This window comes from Pyxicephalus adspersus, chromosome 7 (assembly GCF_032062135.1).
Source record: "Pyxicephalus adspersus chromosome 7, UCB_Pads_2.0, whole genome shotgun sequence".
NCBI classification, from domain to species: Eukaryota; Metazoa; Chordata; class Amphibia; order Anura; family Pyxicephalidae; genus Pyxicephalus; species Pyxicephalus adspersus.
In genome coordinates this window covers 23,813,311-23,821,348 of record NC_092864.1, presented here as the reverse complement: position 1 = coordinate 23,821,348, position 8,038 = coordinate 23,813,311, and positions in this window count along the sequence as shown.

The window sequence follows — 8,038 nt, the reverse complement described above, 5'->3', positions numbered from 1 at the left end:
CTTGTTTTTCTTGTAACTATTGAAACCTTTTACATTCACAGCACAAAAATAACAATCATGATGATGATTTTTGGGCTCTCGTCTTAGCATAGGTACACCAAACTTCAAACTTTTTATTTTTCCATTTTTCCACTGACGTAGACACTCTACACAAGTTCTGCATACCATATGGGGGGGCTCAATACTTATCTCGGTCCCCCAGTTTAATAAAAAAAATATGCAAGATATGCTTGTTTCACATATTCTGTAATGTTTCTTCTCGGTTTTTGCTGAGAAAATTCACCACAAATGTAATAAAATACATTGGGGTCATTTTCTTCTTGGAGTACTCATATTTCTGTAAAAAATGTATGAATAAAAAGTAGGCAAATAAAAGGTTCATGAAAACAATGCTACATTTATTATAAAAAATACAAAACATTGGTGTAAGTAAAGATTGATATAATGTGCTGTGTTAACATTTGTTGTTGGTAAAATCGTCTATTACTATTCCTGTATCACAAGAACTAGTGCCAATTCAATTAAACTGATGTCAAGTTTTTTTTTTTTTTGTTGAGCTGTGTAATTTTAATAATTTATTTTCACTAGGTATTAGGTATTTAAAAACCAAGGCCAACAACTATACAAATAGTTTGCCCCTTTACTATGTTTACATGCTTCTTTAACACATCTCCTCTCCATATTTTGCCTCCATTCTACCAATGCATACCACTCTTTCCCAACACTCGTTCACATGTGTACATGAATGCAAAATGCTATAATTTCTGTAAGAGTAAGTGTTCTGGAATATTCCTGGATAGAGGAAAACATTATCCACTGTAAACATAGAGGTAAACTCCTCATACAAATTACAATACCAAACCAAAATCTCTGTATTTGATTTACAGTATGTGTAAGCAATATTGGCTTTTTCATTGATTTGTTTACAAATGATTATTAGTTTTCTTCACTACCTACCATGAAATACCTTAAATACTCACTATGTAATCTGCTTTTCCTAAAATACCTATCCCTTTATAGTAATAGGCAGGGAGTACTATGAACCTCTTTAGTCATTTTACAGAGTGGGAAAGTGGATATCTGGGAGCACCCTTATTAAAAGGGGTATGAAGATTCCACACTCAGACCCCCACAACACAGGAGTTTACATTGTCAGGGAAGAGGTCCTCTTCCTAGGCAGTGGTCCTAACCACCATTGGGAGGCATACAGAGGTCTGGTATTTGTCAAAAATGAAGGGAGCTACATGCTTTTAGCTCCCCTTTCTATATATATATATATATATATATATATATATAATTAAGGATGGAACAGCTGTAGTGCTTCAGAAAAGTTTGTTTATTTATTCTCAGGCACAAATTGTATACCTTACATTCAGCATGACAAAACATGAAATAGTTTTATACAGCAGAACAAAAAAATTGCTTACTTCAGCTTTACATCCCAGTAAGTAAGTGAACTACCCCGAAATCAGCTACTCCAGAATTGAGGCAGGTAATCCAAACTAAAATGTGTTGCAGTTTCACAGTCTGTAGTCCCACAACATGGGCTGTCCAGTCCTGCTCCCACCATCATTATAGCTAGCACTCAGGCTCAGACTGCGACACCCATCAGGGTATTGGTCCCACCGGCCTACACTTTGGAAGACCTCCTCAGCTCCTCCAGCTCACAGATTGCATACAGTTTTATCACCTGGTGAACCTTTTTATTCATGGCCAGGTATACATAGAGATAATGGGATCGATGATGCCAAATACCCTTCAAATTTAGCATCATATATTCTATCCTCTTAGAATGAAAAAACATAAAAGAAAAAAAAAGAAAAACTGATTAAGCCAGCTTTACTTACCAAGACCTATTGGAAAGCTTTAGTAGCTGTTTCAAAAGCTTCAAGACAAATCCTTAAGGAAACAATAATGATTTATATTACTTGCAGTCTTGGAAACAAGGTAAAGTCTATTTGTACACTCTTTTGGGAATATAGCCATCTGCTCACCTTCTTCCAAAGGGACTCTTCAGGTGCATGGATCCGTAGTCCACTGTTCCATATAAAGATTGTTTCTCACATATAAACACAATTTCTCTTTCAGAATCCTTGCCTTGACAATGCCAAGTGAGATGGGAGGAAGAAGAATCTTTAAATTACATACTAGTAATTAAGTCCATACTATTTTTTCTCTTTCATGCTCAAAGTTTAAAAAGAAACTGCTCTGGTTTTATTACTTAGCTTCAGTCCAGAGCTTTTCTCAACAGTACTTCTTTTTTGCCAGCACCACTCATCCCCAAACAATGAGCAAATACGGCATGTTCAGGGCATGACTGCAGCAAAACAGATCTAGGAGCCTATCTAAACACAAATCCCATAACTGACCGAACAAATACCAACCCTCCCTTATACTTTTTATTACAACAATTAAATATTATTCAAAATAATATACCATTTTAACAAATTTGCAATATTACCATAACTTAAAAAAATAATAAAAATAACAAAGCATAAAATAACATTTTACCTTATTAAACATTGATTAACATTATTACAACAATTAACCATTTAGCCTTACAGGTTGCTGGTCCCCATAGGCACCCAATAACACATGTTTCTGTGTCTGTGTAACACATGATCTGCTACACCAGAATAAAGGTATATATCATTTTTCCCAGCCACCAAACTTCCCAGCTTGGGAACTACATAACCTTTCTTTAACCACAGACCACCACCAATTCACCAAACCAATGGGGACTCCACTCCAATGATTGGTCCCCAATCCACCGCAACACTTCACCAAATGACCAGTAACCCCCGAGGACTACAACTGCTTACTCTTTTAACACCTACCCAACAAAAACTTTAAATCCATATCTCAACAATCACAAAAGAAGGGGTGGGTGGGAGGGAAACTTTTTTCCTATTTTCTACAACTCGACCCCTCCTTCACCTCTGCCCCCCTAACCCTAGCTCTCTCTAACTTTCGAAACTAAATAATTAACCCTTATAAATTGTGTTATTCAGGAAGGATGCACAAAAATAGACCTTCTCTATTAATCTTAATAAATTACCATTTTGTAAAGTGGATACTTTTTGAAAATGAACATGTGCTTAAACTATTCTTTCAAAAGCATATACATATTTTAAACAAGAATTAAAAACACTTTAAAAACAAGCTCCAGTCCAATAATTACTTGTCTACAATGCAATGGGATCCTGGCTGTGCAGCCTCATTGGCGTTGCACATATTTAAATCAGAGTCTTCCCTGCTGGACCCAAACATGATTACTGAAATTTACTATCAGTCTTCCAAGGCTAGGACAGGGCTGAGAGTAACAAGGGCATTTGCCTTCAAGTAAGTAATAATAGGAAACTGTTGGGTGGCCCTGAGTGGAGATATTTTAACATTTACATTTAGATATTGATCTAAGATACTATGTAAGTGAATGTCAAGGATGCACCTCCTTTCACCACCAATCCTCATGGCACAACTTCCTAAGGTACACTTACTTTTTCACAAAAATCTGAGCCTACTATAACAAGCTAGTTGTAAGGAACTTACTTTTCCAGCGAGCCCGCGGCGTCCCTGGGGATCACAGCCGCAGAGGGAGACGCCGCTGCAATAGGCAGCATGGCTGAGGCTGCTGCCCTGCTCACAGCGGGTCTCTCCCTGCAGGCGGAGGGATCCGTTCTAGCCGAACTATTGTTTGGCCAGGCAGCATCCCCAGCATCCCTATGGACGTGAACAGAGAAAGTCTTGTTCTCAGCGCTCCTGTGGATGTGCAAAGTAGGGCACATCCCAGGGGTGCTGTGGAAAGAGGTGTGCACGCTACCACGCATGCCTCTTGTACCCCCCGGGGGCGAGGCACACGGCTGCCTCGCCGCTGGGCGGGACGTAGTTAGTTTGGCTGCCGGGGATTCAGTTATCCTCCAATCAAATGGTGCCAGCTGGTGTAAGGTCATTGGGCACTCTGGCCATTTAAGGAGAACCTTTCCTGAACACCATTGCCCGCTATGTATGTGTGTACAGAGTGCTTGGGTGCATTCTCTGTGTTGATTCATATTAACCTGTTGTCGTTACCAATAGTAACTCGGTCTGATACCTGATTCTGTCTGAACTCTGCCTGTCCTGACCTTGGATTGTTTGTGACCACTCTTGCCTGCTGCCTGCCCTGACCTCCGATTGTTCCTGACCTGCCTCTGCTTTACCCTTCTGTACCACGCCTATCAGACTGACCATCTCTGAATAACCCTTGTCTTGTTTTATGCCAACAATAAAGCTTGATAAAAGGATTCTTGGAGTTGGCTGTGGTTTGTATGCCCAGGCGCATTACACTAGTGGTTCCAAGTTGCCATGATCCATTGAATTCAAAATTTACTTATAGGAAGTGCAAACTCAAGTTAATGTTCATGTGCTATAATTCTCTGGCACACATTGGTGTGGTTTGGCCCAACAAGTCATTGCCCATATGTGCTTTTAAAGAACCTTTAGCATGCATCAGTTTTTCAGATGAAACATTCTTAAAATGCCTTTAGCGTAAAGATGAAAACAAATTAGCTGCCTTTGATCTTCTGGTCTGGGACACTACAGAAAAATCAATTATATCAATCACCTTTGAACTTCTAGCTTGGATGTCATTGCTTAGGCAAGCACATTTCACTGGCTGAAGTGCAGAACAGGGGAACATGAAAGTTTATATTATTTATGTACCATTAAAACTATATGTAGACCTGAACTGGAAATCTGGCTGATGATTTTTGTTAAATAGGCAAAATGGTATTGTTTCCTTTATTCCAAAGCTTCAGCTATTTTTTTTTTGCTGCTTTTACTTTATTGATGGAACAAAGAGTAACTTTTGAAGAGAGTAAATGTTATTAAAAGCACTTAACCCAACATCACTGTGCCTATCAATTATATCTTTCATTTATATCATACAAAGATGATGGGTTATTGGAAGTTCAAGAGGTTTTCCTTTAATGAGATGCTAATTGAGTACACCTGTAGTTGGTGAAAGTTTTCATGGACAATTAAGTTGATCATTTTACCAGCAAAATCTTCCAAATTTCCCTAGGCTTTTAGTGTATTAAAGCAAAACTAAAATGTCAATGCATGTATAATTTAAAAAGCAGTTAACCTTGAACACATTTTAGGTATCAGTACATAGATAGTATTAGCCTACCGAAGCCCCCTGACAATATTGTGGACAAAATCATCAAATACCACATTAATGTAAATATTTTAATTGGTGAATAGCAGGTAAATATGGTACTTGTGTTTCATTTGAACCCTTCCCATTATCACATTATAGATTCTAACCAGGCAAGAACATTTATCATTATTGCATTGTCAAAGAAGTGCTCAGCAAAGATCAGTTATGGCAATGATTTTATAGTAAACAATGATATAGTCAAATACAAATAATTATAATGAATATAAACAGCCAATGAAATATAACCCATTAAAACAAAACATAATACAATAAAATACAATTAGAAATAAGTTATAAAGTACATATACATACATATTATTTTCATTGTGAGAAGTAGAAAGTTGGAAAAAGTCAGTGAAAGCAGAAATTTACCCACCAAATGTTATTTTTGTTAAAGAGACTCTGATCATTGACTATTCATTTCAACAACAATATTTCCATGTGCAATGAATGGGCTCTATTTATAAAACAGAAAATGGGAAATTCCCTCAAACATTCCCTTGGGAATCCTCCAGGCCCATGTATTCTAATTTCCGTTATTGATTTCCAACAATGTTTGTTTGAGGGATTGTCATATTTCCTGTTTTATAAACAGAGCCCAATGTATTTTATGAATAGTATTTACCTGTTTAAGCCTCTCTAGTATAGATCTAAAAACCCTGAGACTTTGGCTGCCATCTTGGATGTTATGCCAGCAGCCATTGCAGACTCACAACTGTCACTCAAGTGACATTTATATTATTTCCTTTGCTCCTCCTCCAGAAGGTTCATAAAAAATGATGTAGGGAGGTGATAGGAGGAGTGATGGAACTAGTCCAACACAAACAGAAATAAGCACACATCAATACCTGGTATAAGGATGTCCAGCATAGACATGCTCTTTTCTCCATAGCCTCAATATACATGGCCTGCTCTTTTTTTATTGTGTTTCAGTTTTTTCACTCATACGGGATCAGCATCATATCTGGGTATTACCTAGTACAGTTTCAATGCAAATGCATTCATCCTAAGCATGACTACTACTACTAAGCAAGACTACTGAATGAACTCCTGGGTGCATGCTCATACCTCTAAACATTTACCCCACATACATACACTGTTATGGCTGTGCCCCCTGGCAGGTGACATGGTTTTACCTGGGGCGCAAAGTCTAAGTTTCTCCGTCTTCACCAGAGCACTCCATAAGGGATGATGGGCCAGTCACCCTAGTGACTACTTTGCTGTGGGACAGCAAAGACCAGGTACTATAGTGAGTGGCAAGGTCTAAGCAGACTGAGGTCAGGGCACGCGGCTGACAAGTGTAGTCCAAATCCAAGCACAGGTCAGGAGGGGATGCAATCGTAGTGTAAGTTCAAGCACAGGTCAGGACAGGAGGCAGGCAAGCGTAGTTAAGGTCAAACACAGGTCAGAAACTAAAAAAGACAACCAGGGGGAGGTTTAAATAAGGCTAGCAGCAAATAGCAGGACAAGGCTGGAACCAAGAACTACTCTGCTCATTGGTCGTTACACATACTTCTCCTTCAGCTGCACAGCCTCTGAATAAGTGCAGGGGATGCTTGAGAAGGCAAATCTTTGCACAGCTAAAGGGAGGCTGGGGATGCTGAAAGCTGTTTGACAAATAATCTGTGAGCGGAATGGTAACAGTAACCTCAAGACAGCTTGAAATTGATACTATGTGGATTTAATTGAGAAAGTTATCGTGAAAGGGGCTATATATTCTTACCTGTTCAATCCAGATGGCTGAAGATCAGGAAGAAAAATGGGTTGAAGATGGCAGCACCCACAATTGAATTTGGACAGGTAAGTGTAAAAAAAACGAGTTCAGGCAAGTTAGGTTATTGTATTGCCCTGTCCCTTCTGCAATAAAGAAAATGCCTGGTTGAATTTTTTATTGTTGAGGTTTATTTTCTCTTTAGTTAATTTTAAGCTTTAAATTAATTACATGGCCTTTTAAACTAATATTGAATGTTTCATACATCTTCTACCCTTAACTGAAAAAAGAAACATGAAATGCACATAATCTACTTAAATAAATGTAGTAGTGATTATTTATTCTAGTAAATACATTTTAATTTGACATAACTGCATGTGGGTACAGGTTTTTAGTGGAACGGCATCCAAAAAAAGTGATTGATTAGCTTGTATTATCACTTTTACTGCATTAATATTAAAATTTCATTAAACAAACAGAAAGTTTCATAAATATTTTAAAAGTATGCAAGGTTTGGCTACTTTATAGCAAAACAAAAATCCTGTATTTTAAACCGAATTTTAGTGACTTTTTTGATGATACTTTTTTTTCATCTCTTTTTATGTGAACGCTTTCTTTGAGCTGATTCAACTTGAATACTGGAAAGCAATAGCTTGAAATAGGCATTAAACGGATTGTTTAAACAGCAGGCTTTATATAATTGGGACATTTCTTGGTTAATGAAATTGAACGCAGAACATGGGTAAACTATTCCTTTTTTTTTCCTTTTTAGAAAGCAGATTGAGCTCATTTGGCTGGAAAATGTTAGGGTAATCCATATGTTCCTATCATTAACTATAACAATGTTATCTATTGCATATGCCCACATTCATTTTCAAATAAATGCATAAATGTAATAAAATTAGTAGATTATTCTATTCAGAAAAAAAAGAATAAACTTTTATGCTCCATGATCAAAAATTACAGAATAGCTTATGTAAACTCAAGTAACAGTGGGCACTGCCCCAGGCAACCAATCAGGTTACGTGTTTTAGTTACCCAGTGCAGTGTAGACTGTGTAAGCCAAAAGTTGTTTGAGTATGGAAATAATGGTATTGTGACTTTATTTTTATAAACAGCTAATTTTGTAA